At 40.5% G+C, this 14,826-nt stretch overlaps 1 pseudogene; it reads left to right on the forward strand.

Annotated features, from left to right (window-relative positions):
• LOC101420480 (ubiquitin-conjugating enzyme E2 R2 pseudogene) overlaps positions 1 to 14,826 on the forward strand; it is a 61,691-nt pseudogene that overhangs the window by 8,784 nt on the left and 38,081 nt on the right.

Here is a 14,826-nt window from a genome sequence, read left to right on the forward strand (position 1 = left end):
CTATTTCTGCATTCTTTAGAGGTCTTTTCTTACTAGGCATTCCTTCAACAATTTAATGCCCTATTATAGTTAATAATTATTTATATTAAATGTTCCCTGTTCAAATTATGGTGCGGTTTCTATTTCTTTTTGTCAAATTTAAATTTAAAAAATAAAATAACTGACAAAAGACAGCTCAATGAGTTATGAAAGCATTGCTCAAAAAAAATTCTGTCCAGGCACTTTTTTTTTTTTTTTCATTCTTGGTCAGGCACTTTTATCTCATCCACTTCCAAAACCAAACTCAGTTGTTTCTCCAGTGTTCAGAAAGGTACACAGACATAATTAAATGATATAATAAAGGTCTCCATGTTAATGAAAAAAATGAAAAAGAGGGAAAAAATGCTTAATCATATTCCTATCTCACAAAACCAAACTCCTTTCTTTAGTGAATCCAGACTGATATAAATAGAAGAGAAAAAATAAAATGAAAATAAATAAGAGAGATAAACTTAAAGGACCCATCATAACTGAATATCTATGAAGTTCTCCTTGTACTTTCAGTAATAATAAACATTTATTAATTTACTTTGTGCCACTGCATTAAATGCTTCTCATGCATTATTAACTTTATGTAAGACAGCTCTATTCTCATTGTATTTTAAAGGTTCTTGCATTATACATTTTTCTCTGAAATTCAGGTAACAAATACATTTTTTTTTTCTATTTCAATAAACCTTATTTAACACTTAGATTACAAATTTCCAGGCACTTCAATGTTAGTCATTCAGATATTGACCTCAATACCTTTTTTTAAAGATTTCTTCTTTCTTTCTCTCCCCTTCCCTCTCCCTCCCCCCCTCCCCCGTTGTCTGCTCTCTGTGTCCATTCGCTGTGTTCTTCTGTGACTGCTTCTATCCTTATCAGCAGCACCGGGAATCTGTGTTTCTTTTTGTTGCATCATCTTGTGTCAGCTCTCCGTGTGTGCAGCACCATTCTTGGGCAAGCTGCACTTTTTTCGCACTGGGCAGCTCTCCTTTACGGGGTGCACTCCTTGCACGTGGGGCTCCTCTATGCCGGGGACACCCCTGAGTGGCACGGCACTCCTTGTGCACATCAGCACTGCACGTGGGCCAGCTCCACACAGGTCAAGGAGGCCCGGGGTTTGAACCGTGAACCTCTCATGTGGTAGGCAGACATCCTAGCCATTGGGCCAAGTCCGCTTCCCTCAATATCCTTTTAAGGTTTAATAATTATCATTGTTGCCTCTCTTCTTCACTTCTCCTATCTTGAGATCTTTATTCTGATTCATTTTTTTCTTTGTAATTTTTGGGTTTTTAAACATTTTTCCCCAATTTTTATTATGAAAACTTCCATACCTACAGGAAAATTGAAAAATAATAGAATGGTCACCCAGTTACCCTACAGTGACTCTCAACCAGAGGTAATTTTGCCCCCTCACCCCCAGGAGACATTTGAGAATGTCTGGAGACATTTTTGGTTGTCAAAAGTGGGGGGATGTTATTGGCATCTAATTAGGGAGGCTGCTTAACATCTTAGAGTGCACAGGAGAGCACCCCATAACAAGGAATTTTCTGACCCAAAATGTCAATAGTGTTGAGATTAAGAAAACCTGCCCTAGGAAAGCAATTCTGGCTCAACTGATAAAGCATCCGCCTACCACATAGGAGGTCCAGGGTTCAAACCCAGGGCCTCCTGACCCATGTGGTGAGCAGGCCCATGCGCAGTGCTCATGCATGCAAGGAGTGTTGTGCCACGCAGGAGTGTCCCCCACATAAGGGAGCCCCATGCACAAGGAGTGCGCCCCATAAGGAGAGCCGCCCAGCATGAAAAAAGTGCAGCCTGCCCAGGAATGGCACCGCACACACGGAGAGCTGACACAGCAAGATGATGCAACAAAAAGAAACACAGATTCCCGGTGCCACTGACAAAGAATGCACGCAGACAAAGAACACACAGCGAATGGACACAGAGAGCAGACAACGGGGTGGGGGGGGGAGGGGAGAGAAGAGGAGAGAAATAAATTTAAATATTAAAAAATCTTAAAAAAACACACAAAAACCCTGCCCTATACCTAGTCCCATCAATTGATAGTTTACCATATTTGCTTCATCTCTATATATGTAAATACACATTCTAAATTACAGATATCATGGCACCTTACCGCTAGACACTTCAGCCAGCATCTCCTAAGAATAAGGATATTCTCCTCCATAACCACAATACTATTGTCACATTGACTATTTTTATAAATGTTATTCTCAGATTGGGCATGTAAAATATTCTCTGAAGTCTTCCACATACACAATTATCTTTCTGTCATCCTGACAGGTAATTAACCTCTTGGCTGGATTAAGGATTCTCATGATGCAAACTTTCCGTCCTAAGTCTGTGGCTGGGAAGCTACCATGGAGGACAATATTTTGCTAATGTTTAACAACCAGTACAGGAGGCACCAATCAGTGAGAAAGAATGTCATTCTCAGCACTGAGGCAGGGTCCTCTGAAGTTAGCTCTCAAGCCAGGCATTACCCTTTAGTTGTTGGATCCTGGGGAAATCCAAGGAGGCTCAGGGGATGGGCAGGGGTTACTGGGGTGGTACTTGGATGGCTTAAGGCAGCAGCTATTTAAAAACGATGCTTTAATATTTTTAAATGTGGTATGGCGGGAAGTGGCCCAACGGATAGGGCCTAGCACATGGGAGGTCCACAGTTTAAACCCAGGGCCTCCTGACCCATGTGATAAGCCAGCCCACATGCAGTGCTGATGCACATAAGGAGTGCCATGCCACGCAGGGGTGTCCCTCGCATAGGGGAGCCCCACGTGCAAGGAGTGCGCCCCATAAGGAGAGCCACCCAGTGTGAAAAAAGTGCAGCCTGCCCAAGAATGGCGCCGCACACACGGAGAGCTGACACAGCAAGATGACACAACAAAAAGAAACAGATTCCCGGCACCGCTGACAAGAATAGAGGTGGACACAGAAGAACACACAGCGAATGGACACAGAAAGCAGACAACTGGGGGAGGGCGGAGAAGGGGAGAAAAATAAATAAAAATAATAATAAATCTTTAAAAAAAGAAAAAAAGTGGTATGGCAATCCCATTTCTTGGTATATACCCCTAAATAATTGAAAACAGGGACTCAAACAGATAATTGCACACCAATGTTACCAGCAGCACTATTCACAATAACCAAAAGATGGAAGCAAACCAAGTGTCCATCAACAGATAAATGGATAAACAAAATGTGGCATATACAAACAATGGAATATTAGTCAGCCATAAAAAGGAATGAAATTCTGATGTATGCTACTACATGGATGAATCTATCATAATAGAAGGCATCATGTTGAGTGAAATAAGCAAGCCGGACACAAAAGGACAAAAATATTATATCATTTTGTTTGTATGAAATATCTAGAACAAACACATTTATAGAGAAGAAAGATTAGAGGTCGCCAGGGGACAAGGGTAGGGGAAAATAGGGAGTTATTGCTTAATGGGTGCAGGATTTCCGATTAGGGTGATGAAAAGTTTCAATCATGAATGGTGGTGATGATGGCACAGCATTGTGAAAATAATTAATACCACTGAATTACACATTAGAAAGTGGTTTAAATGGAAAATTATGAGTTGTATATATGTTACTATAATAAAAGTTATTTTTAAAAATATGGTATGGTCACATTAGGATTTACAGCTGAATATCACCCGACTAGTATACCCGTCAGTGATGTGCTAGTAAATGTTTAAAAACAGCTCTCTGAAAAAATCCAAATGTATATATTATGTAGTGTATATATATATATGTGTAATATAAAGGCTTGTGTCTGTACAATTTACAAATAATGATAAAATATACAATACTCTTTACTTAAAATTCCACAGAGCTAATTGATTGTCACAGATGCATTAGCTGATATTTTTAACTTTTTCTTTTGAAATAATTATAGATTAAGAGGAAGTTGCAAAGATAGTCCAAAGAGGTCTTTTCTACCCTTCACTGATTTCACACCATGCAGGTGTGTAATCAAGAGGAAACAAAATGATTCATGCATAGAGGTCGGACTATCTTAGATATTCTAGGTATCTGTGAAGGTGGGGCTTTGGGGTGGTGCTGAAAGAATAGAATTGCATGAAAGTTGGTATAAAGGAGCGGCTGGACCCCTTACTCTCTTCCTCTAGTCCATGTAGCCAAATGAATGCCTCTTACCTAAGAGATGGGAGGTTATTTCCAGAGTAGTCTCCCCAGTGGGACGTAATGATGAGATATAGTGAAAAAAGGACAAAAGTTTGGCAAGACCTACCATCCCCTTTCTTTTATCTGCTTCCAGAATGGAGGTAGGCAGGCCTTTATTCCTGTGCAAAATACTGGAGGATCCTCCCTTGAAGAAACTGAATCACCCCAGAGAGAAGGTCTACAGATATAAATATTTGGGAGATCCTGCAATAACGTCCACTTGTCTACAGGGCCACATGATGCACCTAGATCTTTCACTCAGCTTCTTAGAACCTCTCTCTTAAATATGAGTGACAGCTAAGGATCACTAGCTAAGGAAAGCCTCTAACCTGAACAACATCAGAGATTTTTTTAAAAAAAAGAGAGAGAGCGATACAGAAGAAAAGAAATAGAGAAAAAGAAATTCATATGTAAAGAGACATTACAGAATTACAGCAGCCAAAAGAAAACTAAAACTAAAAATAATAGTCTCAAAAAGCTGAGATCGGGGAAGCGGACTTGGCCCAGTGGTTAGGGCGTCTGCCTACCACATGGGAGGTCCAAGGTTCAAACCCTGGGCCTCCTTGACCCATGTGGAGCTGGCCCACATGCAGTGCTGATGTGCACAAGGAGGGCCGTACTACGCAGGGGTGTCCCCTGCATAGGAGAGCCCCATGTGCAAGGAGTGTGCCCCGTAAGGAGAGCCGCCCAGTGCAAAAAAGTGTAGCCTGCCCAAGAATGGTGCTGCACACACGGAAAGCTGATGCAGCAAGATGACGCAACAAAAAGGGACACAGATTCCCATGCCGTTGACAACAACAGAAGCGGACAAAAGAAGAACACGCAGCAAATGGACACAGAGAACAGACAACTGGGGCGGTGGGGGGAGAGGGGAGAGAAACAAACAAAAACAAATAAAAAAATAAATCTTAAAAAAAAAAGCTGAGATCAGAGACAGTTGTATAGCTCAGTAGTTGAGTGTCTTCTAATGTACAAGGTCCTGAGTTCAATCCACAGGACATCCTAAAAATTAATAAATATGTAAATAAAAAGAAAAAAGCCATGATATGATATTGTAATCATGAAATAAGAGAGAGATTATAGAAATGAAATGAGGGGAGCAGATGTGTCTCAAATGGTTGAGCGCCTGCTTCCCACACAGGAGGTCCAAGGTTCAGACCTCGGTGCCGCCTAAAAACAAAAGAACAGATGAAAAAAAACAACTCAGGGGAGCCTATGTGGCTTAGTGGTTGAGCACTGGTCCAGGGTTCAATCCCTGGCTCTGGTACCTAAAAAAAATAAATGAAACGAGAAAGAGCTCTTAAAACTTAAAAATGTAATGGACAAAAAAAAAGTTTAATTGAAGGATGGAATTTAAGATTAAAGAAATTTCCCAGAAAGTAGAACAAATGCCAGAGATGGACAATAGGAGACAAAACAAGATAGTTAAAGATTAGTGATCAGTTCAGGAAATCAAACATCTGATTAAAGGGAATTCCAAATCAATCAGAGTAATAGAGGGAGAAATCACTGAAAAACTAAAATGATGTATAAAAATTCTCAGAACCGAAGGATGTCTCCAAATAGAAAGGCCCTTTTAGTGCCCAATACAATGAATAGGGAAAAAAAACATCTAAAGCAGGGGCTCTTAACCAGGAGTCCTTGAGCTTGAATTGAAATTCAAAAAAAAAAAATCATTCTTTTGGGGACATGTTGGTGCAGGCGTGATATATTTATTAAAAAATACACCGTATAATGAGGACTTACTAAGTGGTCTGTGGTTTTCACATGACTGGCAAAGGGGTCTGCCGCAGTTTGATGTTATTGATGAATTCCAAAAAGAAATATTGGCTTATGTTTGTAAACTGGTCTTTTCTTCTGGGCATATGAGATTATATTGGATTCAGAGGTTTACTTGATTACTTAATCAAGCACTATATTGAGATGTTTACTTGATTACGTAATCAAGTAAACCTCTTACGTCAGGAGGGTGTTGAGTACCCACCCCTTGGTTGGTGGGGACTCTCAGATAAAAGGCATGGCGAAGGACAGAGTTGAGGGATTTTGATGTTGGCGTTTGATGCTGAAGCCTTAAGCTGGAGCCCCAGGAAGTAAGCTCACAGACAAAAGAGAAGCCAGCCCCAGGAAGAGAGGAACCCAGGAAGCCCAAACACTCGCAGACGTCGGCAGCCATCTTGCTCTAACACGTGAAAATAGACTTTGGTGATGGAAGTAACTTATGCCTTATGCCCTGGTGTCTGTAAGCTCTTACCCCAAATACATACCCTTTATAAAAACCAACCAATTTCTGGTATTTTGCATCAGCACCCCTTTGGCTGACTAATACTAGGTCCTTGGAACAAAAAAGGTGAAGAACTCCTTTAAAGAGCTATCAGAACACTGGGAACAAAGAGAACATTCTAAAATCTTCCAGAAAGGGCGGCGGACTTGATCCAGTGGTTAGGGCGTCCGCCTACCACATGGGAGGTCCGCGGTTCAAACCCTGGACCTCCTTGACCATGTGGAACTGGCCCACATGCAGTGCTGATGTGCGCAAGGAGTGCCGTGCCACACAGAGGTGTCCCCCGCGTAGGGGAACCCCACGCGCAAGGAGTGCGCCCCATAAGGAGAGCCGCCCAGCTCGAAAGAAAGTGCAGCCTGCCCAGGAATGGCACCGCACACACAGAGAGCTGACACACAAGATGACGCAACAAAAAGAAACACAGATTCCCGTGCTGCTGACAACAGAAGCAGACAAAGAAGACGTAGCCAATAGACACAGAGAACAGACAACAGGGGTGGGGGGGAGGGGAGGGGAGAGAAATAAATAAATAAATCTTAAAAAAAAAAAAATCTTCCAGAAAGAAAAAATGGGCCATACACAGGGGACCAGGGATCAAAATGACATTGGACTGAATGACCTCATCAACATGACAATGTAAGATATCCCCTGAAAAAAACCTCCCCAGAGATGCATTGTGGCAGTTTGGCATTATTTATGAATTCCAAATATAGTTATTGGATTATGTTTGTAAACTGGTCTGTCGGAGGTATCACTTTTAATTGATTAAATTATGATTAGGGCTTTGATTGGGTCATGTCAGTAGGCTGTTAAGTCCCCACCCCTTGGTGGGCAGGGACTCACAGAAAAAATGATATGGCAGAAGAGTTAGTTGGAGATTTGAACTGGACCCTGGGAAGTAAACACAGAGGAGCAGAGCAGCTGAGACTGGAGAAAGTTGAGCCCCATGAAGACAGGAACCTAGGAAGCCTGAACTATTGCCAGAAGTTGGCAGCCATCTTGCTTCAACACATGGCAACAGACTTTAGTGAGGGAAGTAACTTACACTTTCTGATGTGGTAACTGTAAGCTTCTATCCCAAATAAATACCCTTTATAAAAGCCAACAAAAAAAAGAGACACAGATTCCTGTGCCACTGACAACAACAGAAGCAGACAAGGAAGAACATGCAGCAAATGGACACAGAGAACAGACAACTGGGGTGGGGTGGGGGGGGAAGGGGAGAGAAATAAATAAAATAAATCTTTAAAAAAATTTTAAAAATTTTTAAAAAGCCAAGAGTTTTCTGGTATTTTGCAACAGTACCCCTTCAGCTGACTAATACATTCAGCAAATAAAAGGGCAAATCCCACTTACTTAGAACTCTGGAGGACAGTAGAGACTGGAGAAGGACGCCACAAATGCTGAAGCAAAGAAAAAGAAAAATATCAGGTAGGAAGTGTCCATCCTGGACCTGCTGGTCCTCTTGTCTCCCCCTTACTCAGTCCTGCAAAGCATTGGACTTGCTCAAAGGCCATACTAGGGACACAGACTACACAGCATCAAGTTAGCACCCCATGCATATCCAGGCACAGGGACCCAAGTCCACAGAAACCCAGGGCAGAACACAAGCTGCTGAGGAGTGCTGCATACAGAAGGCCCACCCTCTCCCCTTGTGGGGGCAGAGACCAAAGTGGAACAGTGGCTAGCAAGTGGTGCACTCACTCAATCCAGTTTCTGTTGACTGGATCACCTAAATGCAAAATGTACTTTTCTGGAGTGACCCACCTTTCTGGATTGACCCCTATTTGGCTCCCTGGGACAAGAGTGGAGGAGACACCCTGGAGGTAAAAAAAGCCTCACAGAGAAAGAAAAAAAGAAAAAAAAAAGGGGGTGGGTGGGATTTAAACTGAACTTCTGAAAAACAGGAGGACCCCAAACTGAAAAGTGTAAGGAAAAAAGGCTCTGAATGAAGGAGAGAATTTAAACAAATCATTGGAGCTGGGGAGAAAATTCTGCACAAAAAACAAATAGAACCGATCAAGATTCCCAGAGGGACAGAGGAACAGAAGTTTTGTCTTGGAAGTGAAACAGTTGCACAACAAGTGCAATCTTGAAATACAAATCAAAACTGCAAAGAGATATTATTTCACACCTTACAGAATGGCTATTATTAAATTTAAAAAAAGAAAGAAAGAAAAAAAGAAAACTACCAGTGCTAGAGAGGATGTGGAGAAATAGGAAAACTCCTTCACTGTTGGTGGAAGTGTAAAATGATGCACCTTCTGTGGAAAACAGTTTGGCAGTGCCTTAGGAAGCTAAATATAGAACTGCGATATGATCTGGAAATCCTGCTACTAAGAATATATTCAGAAGAACTGAAAGCAAAAATGTGAATAGATATTTGCACACCAATGTTCATAGAGGCACACTATTCATGATTTAAAAGATGGAAACACCCAAGTATCCATCAACCAATGAATGGATAAACAAAACATGGTATATATGTGTGATGGATTACTATTCATCTACAAGAAGAAATGAACTTAGAATGCATATGACATCATGGATAAACCTTGAGAATATTATTGTAGCAGTTTGATATAGTTAAGAATTCCAAACCTAGATACTGGATTATGTTTGTTATCTGGTCTATTACTGGGCATGACTGAGTTATGATTAGGGCTTTGACTGGGCTGCGTCATTACAGTGTTGAGTCCCCACCCCTTGGTGGGTAGGGACTCACAGATAAAAGGCATGGCAAAGGACAGAATTGGAGCTTTTTATGCGAGGGTTTTTGATGTTGGAGTTCAATGCTGAAGCCTTAAGCTGGAGCCCCGGGAAGTAAGCTCACAGAAGAAAGAGAAGCCAGCCCCAGGAATAGAGAAAGCTCAGCCCAGAGGAACCCAGGAAGCCTGAACCCTCACAGACATTGGCAGCTTCTTGCTCCAACACGTGAAAATAGACTTTGGTGAAGGACATAAATTATGCTTTATGGCCTGGTATCTGTAAGCTCCTACCCCCCAAAAAATACCCTTTATAAAAGCAAACCAGTTTCTGGTATTTTACATCAGCAACCCTTTGGCTGACTAATACAATTACGTTGAGTGAAATAAGCCAGTCACAAAAGGACAACTATTGTACGTTCTCACTGACATGAATTAATACCATGAGTAAACTTATGGAGTTAAATTACAGCATATAGATTAGTAGGAGACAGAATGTGGATTAAGAAGGGGGAACTGATACTGAATGTATGTAGAATGTTCAATAAAGTGAATTGTAAATATATGGTATTGGATAGAGTTGATGTTAATACAATATAATGATTATAAATAACACACCTGATTTATAAATGTGATTGTGGCTGAAAGGGGGTAGTTTAGGGAAGTTAATGTCAATTGAAAAACAGCTAGGGGATAATCTAGGGACTGAATAATATAATGATTACAGTGGTAGATGAGGATTGTTGTTGCTGATACAAATACAAGAATGTTCCTCTATTAAGGTATTAAGAATACAGTGATATTAATGCATGGGGGAAATACCATTAAAGTAACTTATAACCTATAGTTAACAATAATATTGTAATATTTTTGTAGCAAGGGCAAAGAAGGTACTATATCAATCCTAAATGTCAAGAAAAGAAAATGGAGGGAAGTGGACTTGGCCCAATGGACAGGGCATCCGCCTACCATATGGGAAGTCCACGGTTCAAACCCAGGACCTCCTTGAGCCATGAGGAGCTGGCCCATGTGCAGTGCTGATGCACGCAAGGAGTGCTGTGCCACACAGGGGTGTCCCCCGTGTAGGGGAGCCCCACGCGCAAGGAGTGCGCCCCGTGAGGAGAGCTGCCCAACGTGAAAGAGAGTCCAGCCTGCCCAGGAGTGGCACCACACACATGGAGAGCAAGCAAGATGACACAACAAAAATTATACTGTGTATTATTTCATAAATATATCACACCTGCACCAACATGTCCCCAAGCAAGATGACGCAACAAAAAGAGACACAGATTCTTGCTGCCGCTGACAAAAATAGAAGCAGACACAGAACATGCAGAGAATGGACACAGAGAACAGACAACTGGGGTAGAGGGGAAGGGGAGAGAAATTTTTAAAAAAAGAATATGGAATTTAGTTTTATGAGATATAAATATGATCAAGCTTTTTTTTTTCTTTTTCTTCGGTAACAAGGAGAACTTGACCATGTCATTTAACCAATCTGTGCTCATTTATTCATCTTTTGAAACACTGGAGAAACAAGTGAATTTGTTTTTGGTATTAAGATAAATGTGCCTGGGCAATATTTTTTAAAGTAATGTTACCATAATTTGTTAAGCTGCCTTTTGTCTGATATTTTATTTGCTGAAGTTGAAATAAAAAAATTTTTTTTTTAAAAAGTGCAAATCTTAAATATTGAACCACATATTAGGGTAAGAATCAGATGAAGAAGAGCTGGGGGAGAAAATCTGATCAGTTAAACACAGGCTATTCTAAAAGTCTAGAATAAGCTGAACCAAATGTCAAAGAGGAGCCTTAAAACTATCCAATCAATAATAAAGTTCTAGATAGAGACACTGACCTTCAGAGTTAACTCATCAAGATAGATGCCTAGGGAAGTGGATGTGGCTCAGGTGATAGGCTTCTGCCTACCATATAGGAGGACCCGGGTTTGATCCCTTGCTCCTTCTGGTGAAAAAGAAGAAGAGAAAGCAAGTCTGTGTGGCGAGCCAGTGCCCATGTGGCTAGCTGAGTGCCTGCATGATGAGTCAAGTGCATATGCGGCAAGCCGAGTACCCATGTGGGTGCTCGCATGGTGAGCTAAGTGCCCATGTGGTGAGCCAAATGCCCTCATAGCAAGGCAAGTGCCTGCATGGTAAGCCAAGTGCCTGCATGAGTGCCTGCATGGCAAGCCAAGTGCCTGTGTGGTGAACTGAGTGCCCGTGCAAGTGTCCATGTGGTGAGCCAGTGCCTGAGTGGTAAGCCGAGTGCCCATGCAGCAAGCCAAGTGCCTGTGCAAGTGAGTTATGCAGCAAGATGATGATGCAACAAAAGAGAGATGAAGGGGAGAGACAAAGTAAAGCACAGCAGAGATAGGAACTGAGATGGTGCAATTGACAGGGAACCTCTCTCCACATCAGGGGTCCCCAGGATCAAATCCTGGTGAATCCTAGATGAGAAAGACAAGAAAAAATGACAAAAAAAGAGAGAAATAGATACAGAAGATCACACAGTGAATGGACACAGACAGCAAAAGCAGCAGGGTGGGGGAAGGGGAGGGGAAGGGGAAAAAAAGATAGATGCCTAGACATCAGCAAAAATTTACAAGCCATACTAAGAAACAGGAGGATATGGCTCAGTCAAGCAAGCAAATTAAAGCTTAAGAGGACACATAGAATTTGGAACAACTAATCAAAGAAGTTCAAACAAATCTAAATCAATTCAAGGAGAGTAAGAAAAATATGGCTAAAGAGATAAAGGATAATAAGAAGACAATGTGTGAACACAAAGTATAATTTGAGGGTATAAAAAGAAACATACAGAAATTATGGGAATGAAAGGCACAGTAGAGATTTAAAATACACTAGGAGCACACAACAGCATATTTGAACAGGTAGAAGAAAGAATCAGTGAGCTAGAAAGCAGGACAATTGGTCATACAGTCAGAACAGACAAAGAAAAAATTTTTAAAAAGACCATAAAAAGAAGAACAGATAGAGAAAATAACAGAAAATTTGAGCAGTGTCTCAGGATTTTGAGTGACAATATAAAGAACACAAATATATGTTTTCATGGGTGTCCCTGAAAAAGGGGCAAAAAGAATATTTGAGGAAATAGTGGCCAAAAACTTTCCAAAATATATAAATGTACATGTTCAAGGAGCACAATGTACTCCAAACAGAATAAATCTTAATAGAACTACTTTGAGACACTTATTAATCAGAATGTCAAATGCCAATGATGAAGAGAGAATTCTGAAAGCAGCAAGAGAAAGTTATTTGTTACATACAAGGGATCCACAATAAGACAAAGTGCCAATTTCTCATCATAAACCATGCAGGCAAGAAGCCAGTGATATGATATATTTAAGGTACTGAAATAGAAAAACTGCCAGCCAAAAATTGTTTATCCAGCAAAACTGTCCTTCAAAAATGAGGAAGAGGGAAACAGATGTGGTTCAATAGATAGAGCATCCTCCTACTATATAGGAGGTGCAAGAATTCAATACCCCAGGGCCTCCTGGCTCATGTGGTGAGCTGGCCCATGTGCAGTGCTGCTGCACACAAGGAGTGCCGGCCCATGCAGGGATGCTCCCATGTAAGGGTGCCCCCATGCAAGGAGTGCCCCCCATGCAAGGAGTAGCCCCTGCTCAAGGAGAGCCACCCTGAGCCCACACAGAAGTGGTGCCACACACACGGAGAGCTGACACAGCAAGACGATGCAACAAAAAGAGACACAGATCCCCAGGGCCACCTGATGAGAATACAAGCAGACACAGAAGAATACACAGCAAATGGACACAGAGAACAACGGGGCGGGGGGGGGGGGGGCAGAGGAAGGAGAGAAAGAAAGAAATAAATCATCTTTTTAAAATGAGGGAGAGTTTAAAATATTCCCAGAAAAACAGAAACTGAGAGAGTTCATCAACAAAAGACTTGCCACGCAAGAATTACTAAAGGGAGTTCTTCAAGTTGAAAGGAAGACAGGATAGAGTGGCTTGGAGTAGTGTGAAGAAATGAATATTCTCAGTAAGGGTAACTAAAAGGACAAATGCATTAACAGAAATACTATAATATTCTTGCATCAATGCCAAAGCAGTACTTTGTTGTAATGGAGGTGAGTGGAAAAGGTGTGCCAAATGTACGCTATGGATCATGGTTGGTGGTAATGGTCTGATGATGTTGTCTCATAATCTGTAACAAATGTTCCACCATGGTGTGGTGTGTTGGTGAAGGGGTGTTGTAAGGGAAATCTACACATTTGTATGATTGTTTTGCAAGTTCACATCCTCTGTAACAAAAATATACATATTTTAAAAAATAGTGTGGGTTTTGGGGAAAAAACACCAAATGTAAGATAAGGACTATAGTTGGCAGTAATATTTGATGATGCTCTTGCATAGTTGGTAACAATGTTTTACAACAGTGCAAAATGTTGGTGGTGGGGTGATGTATGAGACCCCAATATGATGTTATGTAGTTTTATTTTGTAAGTTCACAATCTTTACTATATACTTATTGTTTATGCATGTTCATGTATGAATGATATACTTCAATAAAAATATATTTTAAAAGGGGTAAATGTAAAACCCAATAGTATTGTACCGTCACTATACAACCCAATTCTTTATTTCTTATATGAGTCAGAATACAATTGAACAAGAAAAAGGCATATTTCCTGATAATAGACATAAAAAATATAAAGTGGTAGTGTGGAACAAAAATAACATAAGAGGAAAACGGATATGGGAGCAGAGAACATGTATGCTATTGAAGCTAAGTTGGTATCTTTTCAAATTAGTAGGTTACAGATGTAGGTTATGTAATATAAACCCCAGGGTAACCACAAAGAAAGTATTTTTAAAATACACAGAAACAAAAAATGAGAACAAGATCAGTCAGCTACATCACAAAAGATCAATTATGCAGAAAAGAAGGTTGCAAAGGAAAAGAGACAAAAAATATACGAAATTTTTAAAAAAGAACAAAATGGCCGAAGCAAGTATTGCCTTTCTGGTAATAACACTGAATGTTAATAAATTAAGCTTCCTATTTAAAAGATACAGTTTAGCAGAATGGATGTTAAAAAAAAAAGCATTATCCAACTACATGTTGTTTACAAGAGATTCACATTAGACCCAAAGACGCGAATGGGTTGAAACTGAAAGGTAGGAAACAAATATTCCATGCAAGCAGTAGCCAAAAAAGAGCTAGAGTAACTATACTAATATTGGACAAAATAGACTTTAAGTCAAAAGCTGTTGTAAGAGACAAAGAAGGACAATATATATTAATAAAAGAGACAAACCACCAGGAAGAAATAACAATCACAAATATTTATGCAACTAATCACAGTGCCCCAAAATACAGGAGGCAAACACTGGCAAAACTGAAGGAAGAAATAGACAACTCCACTATGATAGTTAGAGACCTCAATATACCTTTCCCATCAATAAATAGAACATCTAGACAGATCAGAAAGGAAATAGAGAACTTGAATGAAATGATAAATGAGCAACACCTAACATACATATGGATAACATTCCACCCCAAAACAATAGGACACAAATTCTTCTCAAGGGCACATGAATCATTCTCCAGGATA

Source organism: Dasypus novemcinctus, chromosome 11 (assembly GCF_030445035.2).
Source record: "Dasypus novemcinctus isolate mDasNov1 chromosome 11, mDasNov1.1.hap2, whole genome shotgun sequence".
In the NCBI taxonomy this organism is placed as follows: domain Eukaryota; kingdom Metazoa; phylum Chordata; class Mammalia; order Cingulata; family Dasypodidae; genus Dasypus; species Dasypus novemcinctus.